The sequence below is a fragment of the Lycorma delicatula genome, chromosome 1, assembly GCF_047948215.1.
Source record: "Lycorma delicatula isolate Av1 chromosome 1, ASM4794821v1, whole genome shotgun sequence".
Lineage (NCBI taxonomy): Eukaryota > Metazoa > Arthropoda > Insecta > Hemiptera > Fulgoridae > Lycorma > Lycorma delicatula.
This window is the reverse complement of record NC_134455.1, coordinates 130,763,788-130,778,458: the sequence shown is the minus strand read 5'-3', so window position 1 is coordinate 130,778,458 and position 14,671 is coordinate 130,763,788. Positions and strand designations below refer to the sequence as shown.

Here is a 14,671-nt window from a genome sequence, read left to right as displayed (position 1 = left end):
AGGGAGCATGTGGACAACCGAACGGTCTCCGTTACATCTACAATCACTTCAACCCTGGTCGTTACATCGCTAGCACTAAAGGCGGTATAAATGCATTTATACCGCCTTAATCATTTTATGAGTTCATATCTGCAGGTGGTCTTAAAGTTTAGTTCTTGTAGAACGACGTGTCGGTGGAATCATGTCGAAGAAAATATCACTTCCGAGGAAAACACGGAGTTCCGTTAGCCAGCATTATGTATAGTACGTATGTACAGTTGTTACCGCTCTGGACGTGGAACGTAGATGTGTTCTGGACCTGGGGATTATCTTCCTCAAGGTAATAACAGGTATTAATACACACACACACAAACACACACACACACACGAGCGCTCACGCACTACACAGAGAGAGAGAGAACGAGGGAGAGAGGGAGAGAAAGAGAGATCGCTCAATTTTTTAGCAAATTTTAAATGAAATAATCTGCTAAAAAAGTTTTTATTAACCCAATATTTCTTCTAATGAATTATAATACCCACCAAATCGTTTCATTATTATACTTAATAGCCGATCTCCGTAATGGAGTGGTAGTGTTTCTGCCGTTTATCTGGATTTTCTCGATTAGTCAGGATAACATTGTTTCATATACTACAGAAAAATTACAATTTATTCATTTAATTATCGTATAACAGCGGTTGATATAGGTTGCAAGCCAGAATAAAAGGGAATATAGAGAATTTGCTGTAAGCTTTGTTTCCTTCAAGTCAGTTAATGACTTTAAATACACATTCCGAAGAAAAAGTTGGAGATTAATAGCTGTGTTCAACAAAAACAAAAAAACTATTTAATATATTCGTTAGGTTACACCTATTATAATCATAAATTAATATAAATTTGTAAATAATAATTTTTTTATAAATATCTACTACATATAATTTCCTCTTCCTTTTTATTATATGATCCAAAGGCACAGAACAAGGAATTGAGAAAAGTAATCCAACCGCGTTTATTAGTAAGGAATTCTGAAATACATGAATTTATAGGGATCCCGTATGTTTTGGATGAGATTAACCGTTTCAGTTCTAAATATATGGTTAGACTGAATACACATGTACATACCCTTGTTTTGAACCTGCTAAACAACAGTGATAACATTAGACTATTTATAAGGGTTTATGTGCTGGATTTTAGTGAAAAGTTGTATTTAGCTGTAATATATTTCCAAATTCATTCGAGAAATCCTCCTGCCACCACTTACGTTTTTAAATGCCTTGAGATAAATAAAAATGATATAAACGTGATCTGTACATAATTATATTTATAGGAGAATATCCTTGCTTATACTTATCTAGTGCACTTAGATCAATAATCCGCATGTATGAATATAATAATTTTTATTTTATCTAAATCTATTTCCCGATCCCGTCTATAAAAGTAGTACTATGACAAAAAGAGAGTAATAAATTATTTAACAGTTCCCAAAACAATTTAACAATTTTGCTATTTTATTATCAGATTCACTTTAAAAGGCTTAAATCTCAGACTTAAACTTCCGTCTTTAAAGGTTTAAAAACAGATTCATTTTAAAAGGCAAAGATGTATTTAACCCAAAACCTTTTAGAAGCTGCTATATCTATGAATTTATCTCTCGACCAGTTTATCGATGTTGCCCCTTACTTGTTGCACAATATAAATATGCCCTTCTACCTGTATTTTGGCTACAAAATCTATAATAAAATTTTACTTTAACAGGTTTACTGCCACACTAAATAATGCAAAATTTCCAAACCTGCTATACTTATTTTGCTAAAAATATCCACTAATGCTGCCATTTTTTTTCAATTTCAATAAAGGTTTTGTAACCTTGTTACTCAATTTTAATATTAATTTCACTTTGCATCTTTACTTTTTGAAACATCCAAAAATAAAGATGAGAAATCAATTTGTGTCTCATAACAACCATAGATAAAGAGACTCCAGTTGATGTCTCAGAATGTTTAATATATTTATACTGAATTATAATATCTTTTACTTAAAAACAACTAATTGTATTTATCTTTAAAGCTACAATCCCAGAATTGTTTGAATACTGTTTTTATTAATTGCTATACTTTTTTGTAAAATAAATTAATAAAAGTCACTCTCTTCTATAATAATATCACATCTTCTTGATAATTGTACTTTGAATTGTATATTTTAAAGTAAAATTTGAATTAAATATTTTAAAGAGTACTTGATATTAAAGGTAACTAAACTTATTAAACAAATAAAATTAATTCATATTTTATTACAACACTTTTAAATTATGTTTATTTTGCTTCTATTTGATGATTCTTTAATTTCAAATATAAAGAAACACTTCTGTCTTACATACAACACAAAAATATGCAGAATTTTATCTTGAAAATAATATATAACGTGATTTTGCTTCTTAATTGTAAAATTACAGTGAGCCATCGTTTGATGTCTCATAGCAATATTGGATTGCGAAACTGAGACATCAAACGATGTCTCACAGCAATAATGGATAACTGGTTGAGACATCAGTAATGTCTCATGGCAGTCAACCTGTTAAAAGCTTTAATAAAGCTCTTGATCATTGACCAAATTGATTTTTAAAGAAATATATAACATTTCTTATGTTTATGGATTTGTTATGTAAATATAAGTAAGGTTTGAACTGCGGTAAATACTTCGGCGGGGTTATAAAAAAACTAGATTTAAAATTTCGTTGTGATTTGTTCAGTGGTTTTCACGATTATCGGTAACAAACGAAATATGCGTTGTCTTTTATATAGTAGCGAGATTAGATTCTAAGTTTTATCTTCCTTGTATTTTTGAATGTAACCCACAATGAATTTAGCAGAATTTAGCTTTTATGTAAAGTAGATAAACGGGTATATAACTTCTAACAGCTAACATCTTTTCGTCAAGCGAAAAAGACTTTTTTTATAAAACACTTTCCATTTTCCAATAATTAAAAATTGTAATTATTTAGATAAATAATTAAATATATTCTTATAAAAATCACATAAATAATCAATATTTTATCAATTTTTAGCAATCGGTTAGAAATATCTTGTGGGGAGATAACACTTACTAACAGGAAAACAACACAATTCATTATAGATTGAAACTTGAATTAAGAATTTACCATTCCAAACAGGAAATAAAAATAAAATAATATAAAAAATAAAAATAAAAACTGACTTCAAAAAATAATAGAACTAAAGTAAAACAAAAAAACTTCTTATGATCTATCTATACAATACAAATTTTACTTCAAACGATGCAAAATTGGTAATAGAAGTTTTAGTACTATAAAATTAGATCTACAAAAATATTATACAATAAAATGTAACGTGCAAAAATATGATGTAAGAATATTTTATAGATGCTTAGGAACATATATTATCACCGTGCATGCCAAAGCGAACTCAAGGTGAGGTATGATCGTGAGCTGCTTTTTCTTATATTTTCTTGAGATCCCAGTTTTTGGGATCCCGTTTAGCCGCCTAGCGAGCGGTTGAGCTACTAGCTTTACGTAATTGTATGTTTAATTTGTGTTGTCTAGCACCGAATTCAAGAATAGCTATTTGTTGTAAATACTTTTACTTAATAAATAAGTACTTTACTTAACTATTATTTTATTGTATTATTTATAAATGGACTTAATAGTACCATAAATACTACCAAAACTAGAAAAAGATTGATTTATTTCCTGGAATACCAACTCTTATCAAAAAACAATAATAGACCACAATCAAATTTATTATCCCTTATCTTAAAAACCGCGTAATAATTCGGTACTTTAAACAAAGGCAAATCGGCTTTACTTACATTAACTTACTTAAAAAAACAATTTAAAAAAAGGATACATTCAATACAATCACAAGCTCATCAAAATGCTTTCTAAGCGACCTAATATTCAAGTGGAATAAATTCAAACCAGAATTTGAATCATTATTTTTTAATAATCTCTTTTCTTCATTCCACTGATCTACAGTTTTATAAACATTAATTTGACTATTTTTTAAAAGCTGATGCCTGATCCAGAGTGCATGAAATAAAATTCGTAGAATCATAACTATTATTCTCTTTATCTTTTACGATAATGATTATACCTACATTAATAAAAACTATTTGGCTTTGATTTTAAATTATTATTACTATTAATCACTTATCTTTTAAGATGATGATTATGCCTACTTAACACAACTGTATGGCCTTGATTTTAAAACAACAAATAACAAAAACATTCATAAAATTTTTTCTAGATCTTTCAGAGAAGCAATATTAAAAACATTTCCATTTTCTTCATTTCTAACTAAAATTCGCCTATTCTTGATCCAAATGAATTTAATGTTGTTTAGACGACATTTTCTGCGTACTTCTCTGTACAAACGTCGTAGTTCAGGTATTAATGAGTTATTAAAAAATAAACTGTAAAGTTCTTTTTATCTTCAGTATATTTTGTATTCCACCACTTTTTTCCTTTTAAAATACATTTTTTCTCATCGCTAAATTTAACCAACAAAATAGAAGAACTTTTTGTCTTAATTTTATAAGCTTTTTTAAGTTCGAAATGAGTAAAACGAACGTCCCGCGCAGTTTCATTAAATTGTTCTTTCGAAGTAACAATTCCTTTAGTTTCAACACCATGTATTTTCAGATATTTTCTTCTCTTGTACTGTTGTATTTTATTGAGTTTATTTGTTAAGATTTCGATTTTGCTATCTTTACCTTGCAATATTTTCTTTATATTTTTTATTTCCTTTTAATTGATTATTTTCTTTCATATATTCCTCCAACATTTTCGTCATTTCGTCAAATTTATCGGACAAACTGAACCGATCTTAAATATTTACAAACAATGTATTAACTGATGGTGCTACATCACCTTCAATTTTCGTAAAATCTTTTTCAAAATAATAATAATAATAATGATGATGATGATGTAAGCTCTCGATGCGTTCGGACGTTTTTTTCCCGCTCCATATTTCTGCAGCTTTCCTTACGGTTTTGTATTGTAATTTAGTCGTTTTGTTTCGTTTTTGCTTGTTTTAAATTTTGTTTTCTGGTGTTAACTTACAGTAACCAAGGACTGTTTGCTTGGTTACACAGTTGTTAGTATCCGTTGATTAATTTTGTTTCAATTTAGATTTCTTTTCTTTAATTTATTTTTTGTTGTTGGAATATGACTGAGCCAGATCGGTCCGTGGACGCTTCCCTACCGGTTGGAGGGGATTTTGGTGCTTCTCGGGTTTTGGTGAGTGAGGTCTCCTCCGACAGTAGCGCGACCGATAGTGCGGCGGAAATGGATATTGCGGAATATGGGCGTGAGGAGTGACTGATAGAAAGACGCAGAGAGGCAGAGAGGTAGTAGCGGCCATGGGGAGGACTTCCTGCCTCTTTCAGTACGGTCTGACGATGATATGGAAGTGGGGCAGGGGATTTCGAAGACATCTGGTAAACGGAGATTGCGTCTTTCTCCACCGGTTGCAGAGGAAAGAAAGAAGTGAAAGGGTGGTAGTAGGGGGTTCCTTGTACTCCTCAGGAGAGGCCTCTGGATTGGAGAAGTGTGGTCATTCCAGGACGTTTTCCGCGAATACTTATTCGCAGTATTTTTGCGAAGGTCGAGGGAACCACTACGGCTGTGACAGGGCCTATGGTAGGAGGGTCCACGTCCTTATTAAGAATGTGGATGTACTCAACACTGAGGATGTGTTCATTACGGAGTTTTGAAAAATCACGGGGGAATCTGTGGCGATCGAAGTTATGTCTATGCGACCGGCCTATAGTGCGACGCAGCTGGTCACTGTGGCTGTGCCACCCATCCTTGCGGATTAATTATTGGGTGATGGAGGTATCCGTATGAGATGGATGGCTTGTAGGGCTATGAGACGTTCACTTGACAAACTTTGTTTTCGCTGCTGGAAGCCAGGCCACGGCCAATTCGTGTACCGAGCCAGATCGTAATGGCCACTGTTTCACTTGTGGTGAGGCCGGTCATCTACGGAAGCACTGCCGACGAGAAGCTCGGGGTCCTTCCTGTCGGTTGCATGGACGTGCACCCATGGGTAGGAGATGCAAGGAGATGCACCTGCGACATAAAGATGCGGCGCCTGCTCAGTTCTGATGGATGTCAGTGGGGGACAGCTTCGTCCAGGAGGGATTGGAAGCTCCGGCGTCCCACCATCAATGATTGGATGGGGACTCCTTCTGGGGGAAGGATGTAAGAATGTAGTCCCGGTGGGGGATTCCTTTGGGGGTTCTCCGTAAGAGGCAGGGCACTAAGATTGGAGTCCCGGTAAACGGACCCCTTTGAGGTCCTCTCATTAGAGACATGGCATGTACTGCAAGACCGAGACCCGGCTACCTGGGCGAGACCTTTTGTTCTGCCAAGATATTTTGAGGCGAAGGCACCCCTCCGGAGCTGAGTAATGCTTAAATGCTTGTTCCGGCTCCGAGCGGCGGGATAAATGAAGTGAAAAAAAAAAATGATATTATTATAATAATAATATAAAAATCATATACGATTATGTCCTTTTATACCGGGTGCCCCAAAATTTACATGTTTACCAAAACACTTAAACAAATTAATAAGAGGCCGTATTAATAATAATTATTATTACTATCGGCCTCTTATTAATTTTAGAATAGCAGCATTGTATGACATTGTTAAAACTATGGAAAAATATTTTATAAATATAATAAAATGTGTATGGTAAACACGTAAAACAAAAAAAAAAAATAATTTTAATTAATAAATAGATTAAAGTAATTATTTAATTAAAAATTAAACAAAAATAGTTTCATTTGATATAACATATATTCCTTTAAATTAAACAATAGAAATAATAAAAAATAATCACATTAATAATAATGATAATCCCATAAATGTGAATAACATAATCAGTAAAATAAGGAATATGTGCATGCAGAATTATTTCAAATTTAATGGGAAGTATTTTCTTCAAACTGAAGGTTTAGCTATGAGTTTACTATTACCAGCAACATTATCGGAAGTACACCGGTTGCTGCGAACTAACTTACTTTATAATTGAGATTATACTTTTGATTACTTTATTACGTTTAGCAGCATTCTTCCTTGTAAGGGACTACTTCAACACAAACGTATATAAGAGTGAACGTATATTTCACTCTTTTTTTATTTTTGAGCTGTTGAAAAAGGGGGCAAATCGAGAAAAATTATACAATTTAAAATAAAGTCCGATGATCACCTAATCCAAATTGGTGGCCAAAAAACATTTCTTTCAGACAGCATGATTTACGGTTGTATGTTCCTGTTTTGTTATTTTAGGTATCCCGATTTCTCTCTTAGAAAATCTTCTCCGATAAGAGAAACAAATTCAGTAGGCCAAAATTTAAAGTTTTCAGCCTTCAGGGGAGGGGAGAGACCTCTCAAAAATTTAAATGGGACATTTGGTCATATGATACATTTTAAAGCTCTTTGGAAAAAAGCAAAACGGTATTAAAAAAATTAGATTCTGATCATTTGAACCAAAATGGCGACTACAAATGTTACTACTTTAATATATTAATTATGTTGATTATAAGAAAAATAAGAGGGGTACAACTTAATTTACAGAAACCAAGTACATACAACAGTTTGAAAAATATGTAGTATACAGTATTACGAATATCCGTGAGGTATTGTTGTGGATACTATACGTTGATGACAAATAGATTATACATAACAAGAAAATAGATAATGAATGCAACATAATTAATAACGAACAAATTTATATTAAAAAAATTTAAATTACAATGAATCTGATATAAATTGCAGCATTATCTAACTATCTTGACATAAATATTGAAATAAATAATACGAGAAACAAAAAATACAAGTAAATAAAATAAAAATTGTAAAAACCCCACGACAAAATTAAATTGGATAATTAAAGAAAATAATTAAATATTAAAATATTAATTAGAAAGACTTAAAAACATTAGAAATTCGTTTTGAAGAAATATATTTACTGCAGCGCCCCCTGGCGACTTATAACCGTAAAAGTAATCCAATAATCTACTCTAAGCTAATACCTATGTAATACAAAAAACCTCATAAAAATCGGTCCATTAATTTTTGACGAAAATGGCAACACACACACACACACAAACTCTTACCCCAAACACATATACCGTCTACCTTACATCCCAGGTAATAATAAATAAGAAAATCATAACAAATGTTTATATGAGACCAAGTCATAATGTATAAAGATCTCATACAAATTCTAACACGATTTTGATAAACAAATTAAATACTTTTAAAAATATCATACACATATCCTAATAATAATGATGTATTTTTTTCCGCAGTCCTTAATTGACAATTGGTTCAAATTTATCGGAACCGTAAATAAACTTAAATACAAAAAAATAAAATTGTATGTAGAGTGAGGTTTTGATTGAAATCCCTCAAAGAACGGTGTATATACGTATGAATTTTTATATATATTTTATACAATAAATATATATTAAACATAGATAAATATATAGTAAGATGAGTCTAAAGAACATTGATCAAGTTCAGAGCAAAAAAAGTAAAAGAAAACACCAAAAAAATTTTTATCAATCACACAATGAAAAAATAATCAAACGAAGAAACAATGAAACAAAACAAAGAACCAACAAAGTAAGCGGCAAAACGAAAAGAAGAATTTTGACGATGCACAACACCCTAGGATAGCTGATTCACCTCAGTTAAAATTAATAAAGAATTTGACTAAATAAAAAAATATTACAAAAATATAAATTAATTTAAAAAAAATCATATTTTAATAACAAAAATATGTATTAGAAGAAACCACATTTATAACCAGTAACAATAATAATGATTATATATTTATGCAGGAAAACCACCAGGTTGTTAATAAAAAGGTTTTCAGAGTGCTATAACAATTGCAAAATAGGAAAAATTAAATTTTCAAATGTTATTGATTTTATATTGTAAAATAAACATAAAATTACTGATATTTCTAATAATTTAGAAATATTAGACATAAATAATAACAGTTATAAAGAAATTTATATATTAGAAAAATATAATATTAGTAAATAAAAAAATAAATACAAAATTATAAATAAACAAATTGAATATGATAATACAATGTTTAAATTGGTAGACCTGATGTAAGAACGGAATAATTTAATAAGTATCACTCATTTTTAATTGTGATACATGTATACACGTATTAACTACTAGCATTTTAACTACATTTTAATTGTGCATAATTTGACTGCTGATGATGGATCAACAGTCCGAAAACGCCAAAGTTTGGTGAGTGTTCTTACTTTTTATTTGAAATGTATCTGGTACAAATATACTTGTTTTTAAAATAATTTGTATTTGTATAGTTTTATTTAAAGCTGTTAGTCCTGAATAGGAGGTATTCGATTAATATTCGGTATTGTTCTTAAAATTATTGTTTATTAGCTTAAAAAGAAACTAACAATCAAGATTTCATATGATATGATGATATTCATGTAACATACAGTTTCATTAAGTTGATTGTTTTTTCTAGTATTCAATTACATCAATAACTCTAATGTTTAACCAGTCTTATAAAGTTAATTATAGATCTTATTATTATAATGTAACACCGTCATTTTGTCACGGAGCCGATCTCCGAGGCGGAGTGGTAGCGTCTCAGTCTTTCATCCTGAGGTGTCGGGTTTGAATGCCAATCAGGGATAGCATTTTTCATACTCTACAATATTTCCACTTCATGTTCCCATGCATAAGCTTATATAGTGAATTAATCATCCAGAAAAGAAAGCTCTTCTCTGGATGATTAATTCACATCTTTTCACATCTTCACATTCACATCTTTTATTTTTTTATTTTATTAATAAAATTAGGATGAATTAAATAAGACAGTTAAATAATGATAAGTATTATCAGTCGTAGAAATGAAGAAGATCACGAGTAGATCTAATAATTTTAATTGTTTTTTTTTTCAGGTCAATCCGTTGTTTTATATTTCATTATTATTTTCTAATTATAAATGTTATATAATTACGATACAGTTGTGTAATAATATTCAGTTTAATTTCATTGTTCATGAATATGTTGAAAATTCACTTAAAATTTTCATTCTTAATTTTACATTCATCACTTTAAATTTTTTCCGGTTGCTTCTAAATAAGTTTGTGTTTTTTAAAAAAATAAACTAAATCCAAAAAATGCAGCAAGGTTTATTTTGTTATTAAAAACATAAGTATACCTTTATAACTAGTTAAACATTTACTTATAGATAGTATTTAATTACATTAATAATACTTTAAATAAATCTTTCAGTTGTAAAGCCTTTAAATTTGTACATTCTTTTATTTCTTATACTGAATTAACACCTTGGTTTTGGTTAAACTATTAAGTAATGTAATTTATCTTGTTTAAATTTTTACAGTTTTATTGATTTACAGTTTTATTTGTATTAATTTTACAGTTCGATGTTAACGTTTTATATCAAGTTAAAAATAATAATTCTACATTTTTTATTGTAAGTTTTCAAAATATTTTTCAACGCTACTATCAATAAATACAACTTTATGTTAAAATTTATTAAATGAATTCTACTCAAGATAAGTTATAAATATGCTTTTATATTTTACGAAAAATAAAATAAATAATAATTTCCATCCACGGTTTCACAAATAAAAATACTATGAAACGAGAAGAAGGCCTATTTTTTAGGTTTTGACAAACTAAACTTTAAAGATAAAAATAAAATATATAAATTAATCGATGCTGTATAATCATTAAATACATTTCAAAAGTAAACGGTAATAAACATCTGTTGTTGTAACCTCAACAAATATTCTTAAACATAAATGATGAGCTAATAAAATCAAAAGATATATATTTTTTTAAATTGCAACGAGTAAAAAATCACATGCATTATCATATGAATTAAAAACCAAAATACGTTACAGGTGTACTTCTATAAAATACTATTTTTAGCACAAAAATTAGAAATATAATGTAAAAAAAATTTACACCGACATACAAATTATTATTTTCATACATTTTTTTTTTTGTATTATAGAAGAAAAATATATTTATGACAATAACGGTATATACAAAATAAAATGTTAATACAATGCAACATACTTTTGACAAACGGGAAAAAATTAAAATTAAAATGTAGCAAACACGTGAGTTCTTTTAAAAATCGAAAATAAGATTCTGATTATGCAACGCATTTAATAAAAGAAGGAAGTACCCCTATGAAAATGTAAGAATCAATAAAAATAATTAAAAATTTATTAAAGGAAGAAGAACATTTTAGAAAGTTTAGAAAAAGGTTAAATTAAAATGTAACAGTAAAATGATATAAATGAAAAGGTCAACAATCAAGCGGATGTCCTTTTTAGGTCATTAATTTACTGAAAACAGGAAATAGATAAAAAAAATTGAAAGATAAGATTAACCGGTAATAACAAATAAATAAGAAGAAGGAAATAAACGCGAAAAATAATAATAAAAAACAATGACCTTGAATAAAAGGACGGGCATTGACTAAACGTTATATGTGGATGTCAATCCAAAGTCAGCAATCCCATCAAAGTATTTTTTTGGGAAATAGCAAGAAACTGCTTTAAAGTCATATTAATAAATTTTGTCGACATTATTATCTTATTATTTGTATCATACTTTTCTGAGCTTGTTATTAAAATTAAACTCAACTCTTTTAGTGAAAACCAAGTAATTAGCAATTTTATGTCGGAGACTGCTAATATTGATATGATTAGATGGAGATTGCTTATTCTGAACTGAATATTATTGTAATCTTATATAACAAAATTGTCTGAAATAAGTAACAATATTTCTAAAGTGAGCAGTAAACAAAACAAATAGATTTTCTTAATTTATTAATATAGTAATTATAATAAAAACGTATGTAGTAAATTAAATCAAGTAATTTTGAAATAATCGAAAACTCATTTGTCAGTCAAGATCATTAGAAAAGGTAAATATGAAATTGATATAAAAATTGATTAGAAAGAAGCATTTGGAAAAATAGAGTTAAAAGAACAGTCAGACTTATAGGCCACATATTAAGGCATCCTGGAATAGTCGATTTAATACTGGAGGGACAGGTAGAAGGGAAAAATTTTGCAGGCAGGCAACGTTTGGAATATGTAAAACAAATTGTTAGGAATCAAGGATGTAAGGGGTATACCGAAATGAAACGATTGGCACTTGATAGGGGATGTTAGAGAGCTTCATGCTTCAAACCAGTTAAATGACAAAACAAAAAAAAAGAAAGAAAAAAAATTGTGAGAATATTTTAATGTTATCATTCTCCACAATGCTAGTGTTTTGTGGAATGGATTATAAACTTAGTTTGAGTAAGCAATTCTAAATATTCTGTTCTTCCAGCCATCTAGAATTACAAGGAATTCGCCTACATGTATCAACATTTTTTTTATAAAACCGAAAGATAATTTTTAATGCTTTTCATTAGATTGCAATCTTTTAATTCTTAGTTGTAAAGTTATAGAAGTATCATTTAATAACGATAAGCTGCGACCAAAAAATATTTATTTTTATTTTTTTAAACGGATTATCAATAAAGATTCAATTAGATATTTCAGAACATTACTGTCAGAAACAAATTGGGAAAGTAGTTACAAAATTAATTTTGATAAAAAAATTCAAAAGACAAAAAAAAGATAAATAGCGTTTCAAAAGACTTTTCTCCCAGCTTGCTCTGTAATAAAAAAAAATGGTTTCAACGTAATAAGAAAAACGCGTGCATTACTCAACGAATTTAAACCTTACTGTATGATAAGAAATCACAGTAAAATGTTAAAATATTATTTTACTTGTAACTTCCAGAATGATTTGAAAAGTTACCAACGAATTGAAGAAAAATTTATTCATACTGTTAAAAGATTATTTTCTTATAATTTAATTAATATCTAACATTGCTGAGATGAGTGGTTAATTGAAATCAAACCACCAAAGAACCAAATCTTTCCTGGAGGTTTACCACTAAAGAAAACCTGTTTCCACGATCTAATATTCAAATCCGTTAAAAGTAACTGCCTTCACTAGGATTTAAACCTTAGAAATCTCGACTACGAAGTCAGCTTATTTGCAATTACGATTTAGTTGTGTATTGGTATAAATAGCAGACAGTTTTGTCAATGATTTACGTCTATAACTCAATAAGTATTTATTTGCATAACATTAATAATATACTAATTTTATATATTTAACATAAATTAAAGAAATAGTTGTTTATTTTCTGTTCCAGGAATATAGATGATGAATTCCAAGCTTTTGCTTATGATGATCAAATACAAATTAAAATTTATACAGATGATAAATACTTATGGCATGCTCAACGACAGGAAAGAGATATTTTTTTTGTTTTATTTGTGCTCATAATCCTCCTGGTTGGCTCATTAGGTAATGGTACGTTAATATTGATATTTGCAAGGGACAGAATCGTGCGTAATGAGCCGAATACTTATATCCTCAATCTAGCCATCAGTGGACTATTGGTAATCGTAACATATGTACCGTTCACATCTTTAATTTTTACGACAGAATCTTGGCCTTGGGGTGAATTAGTATGTAGATTAGTAGAAGCTTCAAAAGGTGTATCCATTGGAGTTTCGGTATTTACACTTATTGCTTTAAGCGCAGAACGTTATCGCGCGATTGTAAATCCTATTCGCCGACACGTCACAAAACCTCTTAACATCATCACAGCAATCTGGTTATTTTCTTTACTTCTTACATTACCGGCTGCAGCATTTTCTAAAGTTTATAGTATAACGCTGATTAATAACGAAATTATAGAATATTGTACTCCTTTTCCAAAACAATTCGGACTATTTTACGCAAAAATTATAGTATTATTTAATTTCATTGCCTACTGTGTAATACCGCTAAGTATTATAGGAGTTCTTTACGTGCTAATGGCACGGCATCTTATGCTTACTACTAGGAATATGCCCGGTGAACAACAAGGTCATTTGAATCAAATTAAAGCTCGGAAGAGAGTAGCAAGTGTTGTTCTCGCTTTCGTCATTGTATACATTATATGTTTTCTTCCCACGAATATATGTATGTTGTGGGTCTATTTTTATAATTATTATGGAGAAGAATTGGATACGTACTGGAAAGTATATCGCATTGTACGTCTTTGTTTAATTTTTTTTTATTCATGTACTAATCCTATCGCGTTGTACTTCATGAGTAAAGAGTTTCGTAAACATTTCAATAGATATTTATTCTGCTGTATTAAACAATTTAGACGGTAAACGATATGACTTAAGTTCATATGAATAGTTCGATATGTCGACATCATAATTCTGTAATTACTAGTCACTATATGTTCAGTCATGTTGAAAAACTTGATGGTTTATTAGATGCGAAAAATGTGAAGGCGAGTACGTATTTTTTGCTTTATAAGCGATAATTTTGTACCTATTATTTATGATTTCTAATATTTAATGTAAATTATTTTGTATCTATTATCATAATATGAGGCAAATAACTAGTTCCTGAAAAAATATGATTATAAAAATGTGTGTTAGATGACCAAAAGCTAGTAAAAATTTAACAAAAAAATACAGAACTATATTATACATGTGTTGTTTTCGTAGATGTGGGTTTCATGAACGGTATTAATTTTTAATCCA

General features: G+C 29.4%; 1 pseudogene; it reads left to right on the top strand.

Annotated features, from left to right (window-relative positions):
* The first annotated feature begins 285 nt into the window (after positions 1–285).
* LOC142317632 (neuropeptide CCHamide-1 receptor-like) lies at positions 286–14,448 on the top strand (annotated as a pseudogene).
* Positions 14,449–14,671: the final 223 nt, after the last annotated feature.